Source organism: Neovison vison, chromosome 4 (assembly GCF_020171115.1).
Source record: "Neovison vison isolate M4711 chromosome 4, ASM_NN_V1, whole genome shotgun sequence".
NCBI classification, from domain to species: Eukaryota; Metazoa; Chordata; class Mammalia; order Carnivora; family Mustelidae; genus Neogale; species Neogale vison.
This window is the reverse complement of record NC_058094.1, coordinates 15,963,903-15,978,457: the sequence shown is the minus strand read 5'-3', so window position 1 is coordinate 15,978,457 and position 14,555 is coordinate 15,963,903. Positions and strand designations below refer to the sequence as shown.

General features: G+C 46.5%; 1 protein-coding gene across 12 annotated transcripts in view; it reads right to left on the bottom strand.

The window, feature by feature from the left end:
- The window catches only part of MTSS1 (MTSS I-BAR domain containing 1), a 155,999-nt gene that overhangs the window by 75,333 nt on the left and 66,111 nt on the right, over positions 1-14,555 (bottom strand). The gene's annotated exons all lie outside the window — the stretch shown is intronic.

Here is a 14,555-nt window from a genome sequence, read left to right as displayed (position 1 = left end):
GTGTTTTAAAAGACAATACAAGGGGCTCCTGGGTGGTTCAGTACCTTAAGCCTCTGCCTTTGGTTCAGGTTGTGATTTCAGGGTCCTAGGATTGAGCCCCACATTGGGCTCTCTGCTCAGCAGGGAGCCTGCTTCCCCCTTTCTCTCTGCCTACTTGTGATCTCTCTGTCAAATAAATAAATAAAATCTTTTAAAAAAATAAAATAAAAGACAATACGAAAACGGTCAATGGCCTGCTGTTGCTCTAAGTCTCAGTTGTTCCATCTGTTACATGGGGATATAGGGGATCCTATTTCGGTTAGCTGTTGTGAGAACCAAGTGCATGCAACGGTGCATTTAGTGAATACATCGTGTACAAGAACTCTTTGATCCTGCCATCATTCTCCTGCTCTATATAATTAACAAAAACACCAAGAGAAAGTAAGGATCTCTGAACGGTAAAATTGGCAGTTGCAAAATAAATCCTGGTTAATGCTTCATCTTAATGAGACACCTCACCACCCGGTGGGGGATGAACTATCCAGATCGTTCCAAAAGGAGCATTTGGCAATGTAGAGCGAAAGCCTGGAAGGCCTGTGCCCTTGATTCAGTGATCGCATCTGAGGATTCTGAGCCAGGGATAAAATGAGGCACAGAAATGCTCGCCCCAGCATCATCTGTAACACTGAACGCTGGCAACAAAGTACAGCCAACAGTGGAGAAATGGTGAAATAAAGGGCTGCAATGCTCATAGGAGTGTTTCTATTCTAACAATGAAACAGCTATTACAATACGATAATTTAAACATTACAATCTATAGGGGCGCCTGGGTGGCTCAGTTGGTTAAACGTCCAACTCTTGGTTTTGGTTTAGGTCGTGACCTCAAGGTTGTGAGATCAAGACCCACACCCAGCTCTGCACTCAGCAGGGAGTCGGGCTTGAGATTCTCTCTCTCCCTCTCCCTCCCATTCGTGTTGGGTTCGCGTGCACGTGTGCCACACACTCTCTCTCTCTCTAAAAACAAACAAACAAAAAAATCTTTAAAAATTAAAATCTGTAGCCAAAGGCTTGGAGACCTCATATGTCATATATAAATATATTTAAATATTATGCATTCACACAATTAAAGTATATCCACAAATGTATATACATACACATGCAAAATATGGTAAGTATTTGCAGAAGTACAAAATATTATGTCGGTATTTCCAGATGGTGAAATTACAGGTAAGTTTTATACACTGTAAAAAGATAAGTGCTCTGTGTTTTTGAAATTCTGTAAAAGGAGTTTATTTTAAAAATCGGGGGAAAAAAAGTTTATGAAGTGTGTGTGATGAAGAGAGAAAAAGTACATCAGAGATGCCCCCCAACCCATTTCCATGAAAACGAACGGGAAGCACATCCTTAGTAGCTAATGCTTGAACACACGGAAAGGAACAGAACAGGATCACCTTAGGCCCACAGCTTGAGCTACATTAAGCCTGGGGTCACCTCCTTTAAGACCTGGTCACATGGGTGTCGCTCATTCCCATGCACCATCATTTGTGTGATGTTGGGTGTGGGGTTTGGGGAGTGGGCGGAGTTTCCCAAACTTCAAACCACATTTGAATGGGTAGGCAACACACACTTCTATAGCTTTTTGGTGGTTTCCCTGGCAACCTTTTCTCCGTCTTCTTTTGCCTCAGCTACCCATGATACAGCCTTGGTCCTATGAAGTCACCGAGATCACTCCCCACTACAGAGCGGCCAACCATGTCAGGACGCTCACTCACTAAGAAATCCGAAAGAACAAATCTGTTCACACCAACTTCATCCCACAACGATTTTAAAGAAGCGAATCTTGACACATTCACCATCTGAGTTCCAAACTGTGTGATTTTCCTATGACCAAAATGTAAATTTAGCATCTTCTAAACATAATTAATCTTTCTCACTAAGTGAAAGGAAAAAGGAAATTGCATCCAGCTTTAGCAAAGCAAATCCAGCTTTGCTAAACAGTAGTGTCTAAACACGTACCTGCTGTTTCTACCTCAGGTCCATTGAGCAGCAAGTTGAGGGGCAGGCAGTGGAGGCGGGGAGTGTGGGGTCCCAGACCTAATTTTAACAGGTTTATGTCAAACTGGAAACCCTCCCTCCAGGGGTGGTGAGCAAGGCTTTGCCATCTGAACACTACACACAGGATATTATAAAGAAGTCAGCAGTTGGGGCGCCTGGGTGGCTCAGTGGGTTAAGCCGCTGCCTTCAGCTCAGGTCATGATCTCAGGGTCCTGGGATCGAGCCCCACATCGGGCTCTCTGGTCAGCAGGGAGCCTGCTTCCCTCTCTCTCTCTCTCTGCCTGCCTCTCCATCTACTTGTGATTTCTCTCTGTAAAATAAATAAATAAATAAATCTTTAAAAAAAAAAAAAAAAGTCAGCAGATCATTTATAAAAGGGATGGGGTAACTCAAGCCTCCTACTTATGATTCAGTTAACTACTGGGGGGCTTTAAACATTTTACAGAATTTGTGTCTTCCCACTTAAAGGTATTTTTCTACAAAACAATTTCTGCCTAGATGAACCGGATCAAGTCAGGTATGTCACGCTCGGACTCATTCAACCATAAACATCTATGGGGGACCTAAGCATAGCACGACTTAAAATTTTTTTTTTTTTAAATGAATCACAGCAGATAAAGCTTTCACTTAGAAATCTGGAGATTTCAAAGCTTAACTGCTTAAGAAGACATACCTAAAACCTGGGAAGGGGGCACTATACTCTGGGAAGAAAAACATGGCCCTGGGAGAGGCCTGAGGGACACCTGACCCAGAGGCAGTCTCAGGTCAGCGGGTCAAACACATCTTCAGTGGACAGAAGCACACGGGTCTTCCCCACACCCAGGGAGGCTAGAGGGACCATGTCTCTGGGAGCAGCTACACGGCGCTATCACCAGTCGAAAGCACCAGCATTTACCACGACAGGTTATCATTCTGTTGTTGGTGGTTTTTTTTTGTTGTTGTTGTTTTTAACTATTTCCCCCAATCTCATTTTCTCCATTAAGACTCAGCATGATTTTCAATTTTCAGCCCAAGCCTTTGACTTAAACTCTTTATCACGAGTGCCCAGAAATGACCATGTACATTTTACTATTTTGAGCACTCTAAGCTTTTTTCTTTTAAAGATTTATTTTTAGGGGCGCCTGGGTGGCTCAGAGGGTTAAGGCCTCTGCCTTTGGCTCAGGTCATGATCCCAGGGTCCTGGGATTGAGCTCTGCATCAGGCTCTCTCCTTGGCGGGGAGCCTGCTTACTCCTCTCTCTCTCTGCCTGCCTCTCTGCCTACTTGTGATCTCTCTCTGTCGAATAAATAAATAAAATCTTTAAAAAAAAATTTATTTTTAGAGACTCTGTGTGTGTGTGTGTGTGTGTGTGTGTGTACACGCACACGCAAGCTCACGAGCAGGGGCAGAGAGAGAGAGAATCTCAAGCAGGCTCCCTGCTGAGCACAGAGCCCGATGGAGGGCTCGATCCCAGGACCCTGAGATCACAACCTGAGCTGAAACCAAGAGCCGGACGCTTTGCCGACTGGACTACCCTGGCCCCCGGGCACTCTAGGCTTCCAACGAAAATAGCTCTTCATATTCCTAAACAGGAAAAAAACCTCACGCGGGCACCCAGGAGCCCAGCTTCCTCCTCTGCCCTCAGCCCAAGCTGCACCAAAACCCTTCAGTCCTCCTTCAGGGCAGTAAGGCCTCGGACTCTCACCCTGTCTCAAAGCCTGGGGTCCCTTCCAGAGCCGATCATGCAAATGGGTTCCCACTGCACCTGCTCCATGTCTCCCCTTCTCTTCATTTGTCTAGTTAGAAACAAAATGAAGTATTTAAAATATGAAATGGACCATGAGGTTGTTAGAAAATTGTACGTAACTCCTATGTTGAAAGCAGCCGGGGCCATGCTGAACCTCAGCTTGTCTGGCCTCCTTCAGGAATCCAGGAATCCACTCCTTCTGGGTTTTCTTCTCTACTTTCTACTGTGACACGGTCAAGGCCAAGCTCCCAAGCTTAATTAATCCACTACCTCGAAGGCTGGGCTACCTCAGTTTGAGTCCACTCCATATTGAACAGCCGAAGGTCTGGGAAAACGTGTCACAAGGAATATGGCTGACATCTAATCAGCATTTCTGTGACATAAACGGAATAAACGATCAGATACAGGAAATCATTCTGCTGTTAAATCCATGCTTTCATTGTTTAGACAACCTGCAAGAAATCCAAGAAAATAGTATGTGGTATCTGGGTGTGACGGGAACAGGGCTGCTCAGCTGCTCTGAAAGAACAAATGCCCCTGAGTTTTAAGCCTTCCATACAGAAGGCAGTCATCAGAAAGCTACCACCCAGCACCCTGAAGGAAAATTTGTATCTCCTGTTTGCACTACATAAACAGGTTGTACAACTTACTGGCTCATAGCTAATAGCTATTTTCCAGAGTTTGAATTTTAAAAAAGCCACTGCATCACTACACACATTTTCTTTAAAAAGAGGAAATTTATCTAGATGCTCAAGAACTACCTCAAATTATAATTTCATATAACTTCTCTTTTATGTATGTATTATGTTGTTCGTGTCTGGAAGTATTGAAACTTAAAATCTTTTATTTAACATAATTTGGGGGGTGCTTTATTTCATATCAAAGTTTCTGTGTTTAACAGTTTTTACGCTCAGTAAAACAGGTTCTAATATACAAAAAAAGGTTTGTGTGTGTGTGAGACATGTTACCACTCCTCCTATCCCCATTTTCATGTTTTAGCCAATTTCAGAGGGACTAAGACAAATAATTTCTCATTTCTTCATATCATTACAGCCTCCCACACCCTCCCCTCAGACTTAGGATGCAGAAAACAAGAACCACCTTCACCTCAAACAGCAGCCATTCTCAGCTCCTGACCGGGATGTTTCAACACAAAGTAAAAGAGAAAAGGGGAGACTCCCCTCAGGGGCTGTAGTGAAATGGACATCACAAGGCTGTGAGTTTGCCAGGATGGCAAATGCCATTATTTGTCAACACCTCTGGAGGCCATGTGACAGGGGGTGCACACAAGCCTGCCCTCCAGGAGCTTCTACAATTGTCAGCCTCTGTGAGAATCTCCCCATGCAGGAACGGCTCGTGATTCTCCAAAAGTTACCCTGTCTTTTGTGAGCTACCTGCCATCATTCTTCAAAAGGTCTCAGAAGATAGTAGAGATAAACAGCAATTTCCATTCAGACTGAACCCTGAATCAGGAGCTGGCAAACTACAGCCATTAGACCAATCGTGGCCCCCTGCCTATGGTTGTAAATAAAGTTTTATTGAAATATAACCAGCTCCATCCATTTAGCTGTTTTCTATGGCTCTTTTTGCTGTACAGGGCAGGACTGAATAGCTGCCCTAAAGATGCTGGATCTCTCGGGGCACCTGGGTGGCTCAGTGGGTTAATAAGCCTCTGCCTTCGGCTCAGGTCATGATCTCAGGGTTCTGGGATCGAGTCCTGCATCAAATTCTCTGCTTGGCAGGGAGCCTGCTTCCTCCTCTCTCTCTCTGCTTGCCTGTCTGCCTACTGGTGATCTCTCTCTCTGTGTCAAATAAATAAATAAATAAATCTTCAAAGTCTGAAATATTTACTCTGTGGCCTTTCAGGAAAAGTTTGCCCTAAATGGTACCAAGCCCTGAAACCTCTAGGAGGTCCACCGCATTATCAGCAGGAAGCAGCCCTTACCTAAACAATGCCCACGGGTGGGTGCAGTGGACCGAGGGGGTGGGGGCTCTGAGGCAGAGGCTGTGCTTCTTACCAGCTTTTATGACAACCACAAGATTCGGGCAGAGTCTCTGGGCCTCTGGCTATACAATTAGGGCGTCGACACCTAGCTCACAAAGCTGTCTTGAGGACCAGACAGGATGACGTATAGAAAAAGCCCCTAGAACTGGACCTGATATTCCTCAAGGTGCAACATTAATGCCAACGACCCACCACCCACCCTTCTCCAGCCATGGCGACCTGAGCACCAAACGTGAATCTACTAAGATACTCATTACGACTCCTCCTGCCCCGATCTCAGAAAGGATCACAGTCCCGGAGCAGTAGAACCCAAACAAAGATGCAATGCTCTCTCTTTGTTGAGTCGCAGAAAGTTAAAGGCTCGGGATTTTAAGTTCTTGTGTTTGGGGAAAAATACCATGAAGGGTTTCTGGATAGAATCTTTCTGTACCAAATTTCAGGCAGCCTCAGAATATGGAAGAGACCCAGAGCTTAGCCACCTAGGGTTGGTCTTTGAACACTGTGTGTTTAACCTTATTAAGAGAAAGCAAGGAGCACAGGTATCCCCAGACAGTAACAAAACCACACCACCATGGGCTAGCCAGCACTGTGAGGAGGTGATGTTTTCAAGGGCTGTGAGATCCCACTCCTGTTGCTTCGTGCGGGTGTAGAAGGGACTCCAGCAGGAGCACACGGCCAACGATGAGAAACGAGATAATCAGGACAAGGTGGGGGCAGACGCCCAATATCACCCAATCATGACAATGTCCTATGCCAGGGGCAGCCACATCTCAGCCTCTCACCTACCCCACCCCCCACTCCACCCCACCGCCTCTGACATTGGCAAACCGAAACCAGACACAGCCTTCAACCACCCCAGGTTTTCCCACCACCACCTTCCCTTCATGTTTCCCTGCTTCGGGGCAACTGATCTTAAATACAAATACTCTGCGGTGGGCCCCACAGAGTTTAGTATCAGTGTCGAAGCTGGGAAAACCAAGACTCGGCAAGGAGTTGTGTGCTGGCAGCTAAGGCACAACGATCTGACTTGCCACCACTCCATACCCAACCCCAGGGCCCCACAAGTCCTTGGGAGTTAGTACACGTACAGCCACCATTATTTAGGGCCTCGATTCAGATTCCAAATCTTCCATCGCCTAGCCATTGACCTTGGGGAGGCCAACTGACCTCTCCCTCTGCCCATCTCACCGCCCAGGTTCTCATCTGGGAAATGGAAATAACAGTAACCTACCCCATGAGACCTGAATGAGCTAGGACAGCACTTGGCCCAAAGCCGGTGTCCATCAACCGCTGGCTCCTGTTACTCGCTGGGCTGAATCTACCTGACTTCAGTCCCCGTCTTTGGACCACTGGGTGCCCTTCTCATTCACAGAGGCATTCCCCAAACACACATACAGCAATTTTTTAAAAATTATGACCCGAGAAAAGCCACCTCCAAGCATGTCAGTGTTAGAGCGGCAGGGAACAAGAGCCTTTCTCAGAAGGACATCTGGCTTAAGCTGATAACATGCCACAGAGTAAGCTGATAGCGGCGGTCGGTCACGTGCGCAGGCCTACACTGGAAACCGGAGGCTCACATGCCCACTCAAAGAGCATTTCTTCAGTACACTCAGCACATGCGCATCAATGACACTCAACCGCGCTCCCAGCCCCAGCCACCAACCCCGTCCCCACGACTTTTTTTTTTTGGGGGGGGGGGGAGCGGGCATTGACGACTCCAACTGTGAACATGTTACATTAAGAATGTTTCTGCAGAGTTCTGCCCTCTACACAATGGCTGCTGCAGCTTCCCGGTCATGGAAGGGCCGTTCCCAGCAACCACAGACCAGATAAAGAACAATGTGAAAGGCTTCCCAAGAAAAGAAGCTATTTCAGCTGTTGTGGGACAGGACTCTCCTCTGGGTCACAGGAGCCCAGCTGACACCCAGCAGGAAAAAAAACCCTACTGCAGGAAGAACTTGCTAAATCATTCAAGGGGCTCAGCAACAGGAAAATGCACTGAGTCGGGGTCACTCTGACCCCTGGATTAGGGGACCCAGGGACTTCCTGCTCGCTGGGCCTCATTCATTCCGATCTCAGGGCTGCAGCAGACTCTGTCCCAGGGGGACAGATCTCCTCTTGGGTTCTCACCCAGAGGCCCATTCCTCCTCGGGGGTGGGGGTTGGGGGCAGACCCGTTCCTGGTCTGTCAGAGAGCCTCATTCTGTCCATTCCACTTTCCTTAAAGGATTTTCACTCCCCAACTTCAAAATTCAATTCTAAGGTCACCCGCCTTGGGCACCCTCTCTGGGCTGTTTCCACAGGCTCTGACCACTGTTCCATTCCCCCGTCCACTAGGAATCACAAACTCTGTAATAATTGGATGGGACTCAGGAAACAGCTCTTCCAACTTCTGACCCATAGAGGAATTTCTTCTCTACATCTGCACTGTCCAAGAGAAATAGGATGCAACCCACAAAGTAAGCCACAGGAGTAATTTTCAAATTTCTGGGGCCACGTTACCACTAAAAAAAACAGGAGGGATTCATTTTCTTAATATATTCTATTTAACCCAATACAGCTAGATGACTGTCGTTTCAGTACAAAGCCAACTTACAAATCACTTGATGAGATACTTTAATTCCATTTTTTTACTTCAAGTCCTTTAGAATCCAGAGCGTATTTTCATTCTTTCTTTCTTTTTTAAGATTTTATTTATTAGAGAGACAGAGCATGCTAGAGAGAGAGAGAGACCATGAACAGGGGGGAGGGGCAGAGGGAGAAGCAGACTCCCCACTGAGCAGAGAGCCTAAAGCAGGACTCTGGGTTCTTGACCGGAGCTTAACTGACTGAGCCACCCAGGGCCCTCCGTCGTGTATTTTCCACTGAAAAATATATCTCCATGTAGACCAGTCCCATTTCAAGTGCCTGACAGCCGTTAAGAGGCCAGTAACCACAGTGTGGGACAGGACGGTTACACCATTGTCTGTGGGTACTCCTACAGAGCAGGGGAGTGTGCTCCTTCTAACAATGCACAGGAAAAACACAATTCCTTCCTACAAAGACAGCACGTTGGTATGTCAGTTAGCAAAGGCTACCACGGGGGAGGAGCTACGGCGTATGCACAGTTCCACATTTCCCTGTTCATTCACTGGAACAGGGACTGAAGAGATCTCACGGTCCAACTTGACAGATGAGAAGACTGCCACTCACAAAATGAATGTGCATGACCTGAAGTCACACAGACAAGCAACAGCAGGGGGTCTGCAATCTACATGTCTAATCTGGGGTTCTTCAAATATTGATACCACACACACACCACTGTCTACTTGGGTACCACTGTTTGCAGCCAATGCATACTTTAAGATTTAAGATGAAGGCAGTTATCGAAGGCAACACAACTCTGCTTTCTCCCAATAAGCCCCAAATTTCTGAGATCTAGGAAATGCAACAGAACCTCACCAATTCCGTCCAGCATCCGCTTCCCACCCTTAGCTGGGATGTGAGGAAGAGCGTAAGAAAACACAAATGAGGAAGATAATCACAGACATACCAAAGCATGCCTCTTAACGGGGAGTAAAGCACAAAATGTGTAGGATGCCTCTGTCCTAGATATATCCACCCCGCCTTCCACCTCTAATGGACACACTTTAAGACAGCGAGCCTTGGGAACCTTACAAAAATGGAGATAACCTACAATGGTTGCTGAAAAGTGCTTCTAGAGAGTGATCTCACAGAGTCTGCCTTCATGAATCTCCCCCTAAAGACCCTGAAGCCTGTGCCTCCCCTCCCCCGCCCGATACCTGTGGTAGGTCACCTGTCACCTCTGCGATCTCATTCACTCTGTGACTTGACCGCAGCAAACTCTACTTGACCCCGTGACCGCCTGAGTTACCCATCCATTTTCGGACAACTGTCAAAAGGAATCCACAGATTAAAATGCCACACATACTCAGTTCTGTGCCCAGACACATGGGGTCGGCCTAACTCTGGAATGCCTGGATGGGACACATGCACTAGGCAGGTGGAGAAGGACTGGGAAAGGAATTCAGAAAAGCAGATCTCATGGGAAAGCCCCGATTAATTCCTGGGCCAACAAGAAAAACCCAGCAATGCTCTGTGAGATGACAGCTGGTTGGGGCCAGTCCAGAAAGGTATCAGCCCAAAGTTATACCCCAGGGAAATGTGAGGCTTAGTCCACCATCTTGAAACAAAATGGTTGGCTAATAACTTTTCATATACTACATCTTTTGTACGTTTTTATTCATTATAACTGTTGTTGATAGAATATCGGGGGAAAGGATGTATGTGCCAGCTTAAAAAAATATTAAAAAGGCCTATGTAATATTTACTTTGAATAAAAATACCCCTTTTCTTCGTAGGTAATACCACAACTATGACTTTCTTCTGTGAGAATGTTGGGGGAGGTCCAACAGAACCACTAGAAGTAACTTGTACTCAAAGAATGCTAAAAACATGGACAATCTTAACTCATTCATCCCCTGAGTGCCCACCACAGTATAGCTGTATGGCCTTGGCTGCAGGAAAAGTCCTCTTTCCTATCATGGTCTGAGGCAGAGCAGTGATGTCCCAGGTTATTTGCAGTCTAGATCCTCTGCTGCTAGACGGATGCTCCCAGAGACATCTCACTGTGAGAGTAATGAGGGGACCTTCGTCACTGACCCGCCAGCTAACAGAGCAGCCTCAACTCCTAAGAAAGGAAGGACAGGCCCGAAGCACTCTTGCAGACAGTTGCCAGCAAAATCCCGAGGATAAGACTCTTTGCCAAATGAACTCTTAACCTATTTTTAAATGTTTGACCCTCTTCTCCCATCCAGTTTATATTTTAGAGAGATGGCGTTCTTCGGAAGGAAAAAAACTCTGTTTCAAGAAGCATTACGGAAGCAAATGTTCCCATCTACTCTCTCAACCGTCTGTCACTTTTCAAGGTGAGAATAATAGTGTCTAAAATGGAAGGCACATTAATAAATTATACAGTGGGAGAGTTCTTCCCTTCCCATAGATCAGAAGAAATCGCAAATCACAATTCTGAAGAATTCTGAGAAAAACAAGTTCCATAATATGCAAACATTCAAAGGTTCACGCTAAACCCCGTGGTGTATATTCTTACGTCAAGAATTCTAGGAGTCGAGATACTTCATGCTGACCTGGCTCGGTCTCTACTAGCAAGGTGACCTTTGCCAGCTGGGTACCCTTTGAGGTCCCAGTGGCATTTCCAAGAAAGAGAAGGCATAAGTCGCATGACTACTTTGGGATAAGCATAACGTGACCTATCTAGAGATAGGCCCCTGATTTATAATGGTTCAACTTACGATTTTTTGAACTTTACAGTGGTGCAAAAGTGATACACATACATTAGAAAATGTACTCAGAATTCTCAGTGGGGATCTTTCCCCTGCTAACCATATGTGGGATGCTGGAGCTACCGGTCAGCCCCAAGATCACGAAGGTCAACAACCAATACACTGACAGCTATCCTGCGCAGCCATTCTCTTTGTCACCTTCAGTACGATATCCAGTAAATGACATGAAATATGCAACACTTAGTTACAAAACAGGCTTTGTGTTAGATGATTCAGCCCAACTATAGGCTAATGTAAGTGTTCTGGGCATATGGCAGAGGGGCGGGGGGCTATGCTAAGCTAGGATGTTCCGTAGGTTAGGGGTGTGACATGCATTTTTTCCACTCATGGTATTTTCAGCTCATGGTGGGTTTATGGGAACGTAACCCCATCGCAAGTCAAGAAGATCTGTATTAGCAAACACGATAACCAATGGGAACAGCTCTTTATGCTTACTTCCACTTCTCACCAACCTACACAGTCATCTTTCTGCCCACTTTTGACAAGCATGCCCTGAAGCTCAAATAACTTGCTCAAGGCCACAGAGTTACGAAGTAACAGAACAGGGCGCCGGCCTCTAGTCTTCTAGTGCCCAAACCTCTAACAGTGTAACAAGAGTGCTTAAAGATCAGTCAGGCCCTCTAGCCCTCATGGTAGAACCACTTCCCACTGAAGCACTACCCCACCCTCCCTTTCCTGCTCTGTGGCCCATAAAAAGCAGAGCTACATGTGGGCCAGAAAACAATGTGCTTACGAGGCAGGTGTGCTGAGCTGTGGCTCAGCCCAGGTGGGGGTTCTTGCCATAGGGGCCAGCAGAGTCCCGCCTGTGTACCAAGCAAGTTCACTGAGCCCTTCCAGGGAAGCGTTTGTTCCCTCAATCACTGCAAATGATTCTACAAGGCAAGTTGTTTGAAGCCAACTCTGTTGCGACCGTCAGCTGGACACAGAGAATGGCATTTCCGAGTGTCTAGGGCTTTTGACTTCCCTTTGCTGGATATGGAGCTCCATGCGAATTCTCCAGTAGCCGGAAAGCCCCTCCTCACCCCAGCAGAGCAGAGAGGGGTCTCCACTGCGGCCTCACGCCAGTGAGAGCACCCAGAGTCCTTGAAGCCCCACAAAGAACCCCCTTCCACCAGGTGCCGGGACACGCACTAAAGCTTCTGTCTTCAAAGAATTTACCACTGAACTGTACCCACGGGACAACCCGGAGAGCGCCATGTGCTGTGACAGTGACATCCACATAAATAAAGGAGAAGGGCCGGTTACTGATTAGATTTGGTTGGGAGAGATTTAAGCACATATCAACACATACAATGATAGGACTTTGTATTTGGATTCAAATGAACTAACACAGAAGACATGTGGGTCGGGGCCCCTGGATGGTTCCGTCAGTTAAGTGTCCAACTCTTGGTTTCAGCTCAGGTCATGACCTCAGGGTCCTGGGATCGAGCCCCACTTTGGGCTGTGCGCTGGGTGTGGAGTCGGCTTGAGATTACCTCCTCTGCCTGCCCGCGCCACTTAAAAAAATAAATAAAAATAAAAGACATTTGAGTCAATTGAGGAAAACGGACTACAGACTAACGATGTGAAGAAATGACTGTTAATTTTGCTAGAAGTGATAACAGCATTGTGGTTACAGCCTGTTGTTTTTTTTTAAAGTCTAATCCGTTAGTGGTTCCTGCTTAAGTGTAGATGGGTAAAGTCATGTGTGCGTTTAGCTCTAAGACACCGCAGCACACAAAACAGGAGGGCTGCGCATGTCTGAAAGGAGGCTAGTGGCAAGTTGTTGGGTGTTGACCTGAGTAATGGGTAAATGGGGCTCATCAGAGTGTCTGGGTGTCTGGTCTCCTTTTGTGAGTGTGTTTAAAAGTTCCCATACTAGGGCGCCTGGGTGGCTCAGTTAGTTAAGCATCTGACTTTGGCTCAGGTCATGATCTTGGGATCCCGGGATTGAGCCCCACCTCGGGCTCCCTGCCGAGCGGAGAGTCTATTTCTTTCTCTCCCTTGGCACCTCCCCTCTGCATGTGCTCTTTCTCTCTCTCCCCCTCTAATAAATAAAATCTTTTTAAAAATTTACCATACTAAAAAGTTTTTTTTTAAATAAAGCCAGAAAAATTAGAAGGATCTCTTTCCTTCTTCTTGACACATATGTCATTTTAAAGGCAGAGTAAGCTTAAAAAAAAAGAAAAAAAAAGACATTTAGTCGCAGATGGACTACACGTAAATAGAGGCCAGTTCCCTCCACATGGAGCCAGAGACAAAAGACACAAAGGCTCAGGAGCAACTCTGTGCCAAAGAGAATTCCAGGGTCACCCCAAGCCCAGCGCCCATGCATCATGCACAAAGCAGACAGACACAGCCCTTGCCCCAGTCCAAATTTAACCAGACAAGGGCCTTCGAGTGACACACAGGACCCCTAGGTACCAACCTCCTTGAAGAGGCATGAGACCCTCGGCTCACACATCCACCCCACAGGCAGTTTGGAACCTAGCTGATAACCTCATTATGAACCCATTTCAAGTTGTCAAATTACGAGCATTATGAAATGAAGTCATCATGAAATGAAGTGCTACAGACTGAATGCTGTGTCCCCCTGGAAATTCATATACTGAAGCCCTAATCCCCAGGGTGACTGTATCTGGACGGAGGGCCTTTGGGAGGGAAACAGGTCATGAGGGCAGAGTCCCCATGGAGGGAGGGGTTAGTGCCCTTGTAAAAAGAGACACAAGAGAGGTGATTTTTTTCTGCCACGTGAAGACACAGCAAGGAGGTATCCAACTACAGATCAGGAGCACAGCCTCACAAGGAACCCAATCGGCCAGTACCTTGACCTTGGAGGTCCCAGCCTCCAGAACTGTGAGAACGAAATCTGTTGTTTAAGCCACCCCGCCTGTGGTATTTTCGTCACAGAAGCTCACACTGACTCACATACCATCTTGGCCTTATTTCAAATGAATGTGAACAAATCCCAGCAATTCTGAATTTGTCATCTTGGATGTTAATAATCTACCAGCTTAACCCTGACAAACAGTTCCTTTACAAGAACTCAACCCTCCTAAGGAACCTTGATACAACTAGAATCGTGGATGATCAGAGAGGAAACAGGTTGCTATGAAAATCTCCTTTCCATCCTGCTCAGAACAGTTATTTCTCACGTTGGGGTGGCTGTAAATACGTAACAGCCGAACAGTAGCAACCGCCACACTGGTCTAGGAGCTCAGATTCTATGGATCTGCCAGCTGTAGTTCCTTACTTTTCCCCGTGACTCTTGATGCATTTTAGTGACATGCATCTCAGGAATGACCACATATACACACACACCTTGACCTGATAGTACCGGGGCTGTTTCTCTTCAAATAAAGTATAACGCAGGGATCACAGCCCATAGATCAGCCCTCTAGGCTTACTCTAGAAAAGCTACCTAAAAATCACATGGAGCCGCTCAGCTC